Source organism: Phyllobates terribilis, unplaced genomic scaffold (genome assembly GCF_046119375.1).
Source record: "Phyllobates terribilis strain yellow unplaced genomic scaffold, ASM4611937v1 Scaffold_2__4_contigs__length_985480577, whole genome shotgun sequence".
NCBI lineage: Eukaryota > Metazoa > Chordata > Amphibia > Anura > Dendrobatidae > Phyllobates > Phyllobates terribilis.
The window spans coordinates 948,787,872-948,791,254 of NW_027362762.1; positions in this window are offsets into that span (position 1 = coordinate 948,787,872).

The following is a 3,383-nucleotide window of genomic DNA, read 5'->3' on the forward strand; positions in this document are numbered from 1 at the left end:
TACTGTTTGAGGGCCCCATCATTATTTCCCACATCATATGATGTGTACTACCGCCCAGCCTTGCCGGTGCACGCACAGGACGTCAGACTCCTGATGTGGTGCGATGACGTCACCGGTTCTCTGACTTCCTGTGCTTGTGCTGGCGCATTGGCCTTGTCTTCCTGCTCTACCACAAAGCTTAACTGTATTGGCGTGCTGCGCTTGAAAGACTGTTACTGTATTTATGCAGTAAGCCTGGATCAGACTGACTGACCTTCATGTCTTAATGCTGAACTGTCTATTCTATTCATGTAGTTGAGTAGTTCTTACCATATTCTGGCTTAGAACAGATGTTGGATAGGGCTCAACACTGTATGGAATTGTGTACCAACATGGCTGCAGAAAGACACACTTGAAGCAAATACTTTCTCAAGGATAGTGATTCCACAAATGAACTCTTGGTGAAGCGACCTGTTCATTGGAAGCCATTCCAGGTGGCACCTGATGAAGCTTCCTGAGGGGGTGGAAAGCTGTCATCAGAGTAAAAAGGAAAATCTAAGGTGTAACACATATTCTGGTTTGCTTCACACCTATTTCTTTACTCTATATTTACATTTTTGTTCCTTTGTCTTTTTGCTGCCTTCAGTCTGAATCTACAATGTGCACATTCCAGTAAGAAAAATTGCGCTAACAGGGGTGTCCAAACTTTTGACTGGCTCTGTACATATCAGGATAAGGATGTTTCTTTTCTCATGGACCAGTATCGTTTTCCTGTCCTTTTCAGATTAAAATGTCCCATTCAGCCCCTGAAGATATTTCTCTTTTTAGTGCATCTATTTCTGTTTGAAATCAAAGTTGATGATTTTTGATGTGAAGAGGGGTTTCAAAGGTGGACTTGTCGATCTGACAAGTGGCGCACCGCTTCCTAGTCCTACAATTTTTTTTAAATTTTTCACATTTGTTTTGTTAAATTGAAAAATGTTCATAACTAAAGAGTGATCTGCAACTCAGACGACCGACTCATGCCAATGTGCTATCTCCACAGGAAACAGGATGTTTATTCCGGTAGTTTTTTTTAACAGATGCTAGGTAAGAGGTTCCACCGTCTGACTCAGAAAGGATACATAGTAATAGCAGTATTAGCAATTGCAGTGATAATAGTTATAGTAATAATAATAAAATAATAATAATATGACCAATGTGAAGTCCTGGTAATGCCCATGATAAAAGAAATGATACAATTTTCGCATAGCAGTTCACTAATAAGAATAATATAAGTATAAATAGTATTAGTAGTTAACAATAAAGAGAGTTACTATTGCTAGTAACAATAGAATTAGAAATATTATGACTCGCCCAGGGGGATATGGGAGACTCGGTAACCGGGCTTTGACCTTCTGTGGGATGTTACGGCAGTCGGCTCCCGGGCCCGTACCCTGGGGTTACTCTTTAAAAGGGGTTTTGTTACTTGAAGGGATGGATATTAGTTTTGCCACCTGTGGCTTCTGGTAATGGGTACCAGCGCTGCTGCAGACCTCCGGGGTGATGGGATGGCATCTGTGATGCTTCTGCTCCCCACAGGTGGAGCGGGCCCCCGTGGCAGAGTTGATGGAAGGGATGCAGGTGAGAGGTGGCCAGGTCGGGTCAGCGGAGACACGCACACAGGGGGTTCGCTTCAGTACCTTTACTGGTGTAGACGGCAGGTACGGTCCAGGGTACTTGATAGGAAGGGTGCACTTCTGGACTCTCCCAGTGAATGGGTATAAGGCCTCCTGATCAATTTCTTTCTCTCACTCTGAAGCTTCTGACCAGCCTGAAACTAGGCCTAGCTTCTGTACTCTTTTACTCTCCTAACCTGTATGCTTGGTGGTAAGAACTTTCCTCTGGATACCACTATCCCTGGACGCTGGGGCCTTCGTGGTTCCTAGTTCTTTAGATGATTGTAGCTTCAGGTTGACCAGGGGTTTAGAATCCTCCTGGTATACCGGTTATTCCTACTGGGTGTAGAGGACCCTGTAGGCGCGGACCCGGTGTCCGGATTGTGTTCTGGGGTGAGCCTAAGATGCTCCTCTGCCCCCATAACTCCTCTCACTCTTCTCCTTGCCTCCGGCCACGCTCTAGGCCCTGAGGCTTCAGCATGTGCTTTAGGCCCTGGCTGGCCCTCAGCACAGCAGCTCACATGCTGCTTCTTCACTGATCTCCAGTGCCAGCACACTCTGCCTGCCTAACTCCACCCTCCAGTATATATATCCCTAACAGGGCTCCTTCTGGTGGTATGAGGTGGAAGGGCGGAGGTGTCTGTGTGTAGTGAGGGCCTCTTGTGGTGATGTCCGTCCATGTACCCTTTTTGGTCCTGTGGTACCTGTAATAGCAGGGTGCCACAATTACTATTAACCATAAAATAAAATTAACCCTTCAGAGCAAACAAACGTAAATGTACATCAATGCCGGAGTCTGCATGTGTAAAGGGGTCTCAGAAGATACCACACGATAGAGGCTGGTCTAGTTACATAGCGGGCAAAATATGTGGGCACTGTATGATGGCGTTATTCCATCAGCACACAACACAATTACAGTATGTTGATACTGTGTACCAATATTGTACCGCTCTTATTCAGCAGAGTAAGAACCATGCTGGTTCGAAACGCGTCATCCTTTCTCTAATTTTTTACGTCCCCTTTTCTAATTTTCCTTCAATATGTTTTTAAAGGATTTTCATTAAATGTAAAGTTTTAAATATTTAACATTTCTTCTTTTGGGATTGTTGGATTTTTTTATTGCTCTTATAACAATATCGCTCATATCCACCAGAGAAAATAGTTGAAGGATTGTTATTATATAACTGATTTCTTCCTGAGCAACAATGATTGAAAAAAAAATCAAACACAAAACTTTAGTGAAAAAAAAATTACAAAATATACAGCAAAAAAAAGCCTTAGAAAATCAGACAATAATAATGAGCAGTTCAATAAAACATAAAGTACATCCGGGATGATCACTACCACGTAATTCCATATTCCTTTTCATCGGTCTTCATTAATTTGCTTCTGGAATATTTTGTCCCTTAAAAAGAAATGAAAAATATCATTCACAAAGTGCAGTATTAGACAAGTCTTATTTTTCAGGTCCTGTAAAATCTTTGGGAAATAATATATGAGATCTATCTCGTTGGTGAGGGCCAGGACAAAGGGAATACAATTTTGCTGTATTTGAGCAAATTGAAACTCAATGTTAATGATTAGTGAATCCGAATTTGTAAAATTCAAAGTGAATTCGATTCTCTGAATTGATTCGCTTATCTAAGTCAGATTTCATTTTCTCAGTCGTTTTTTGGCTGAGGAAACAAGAGTATGGCAGGACTGGTCAAATCCGACTGATCGTTGGACACTTTGAGCAAATCTACT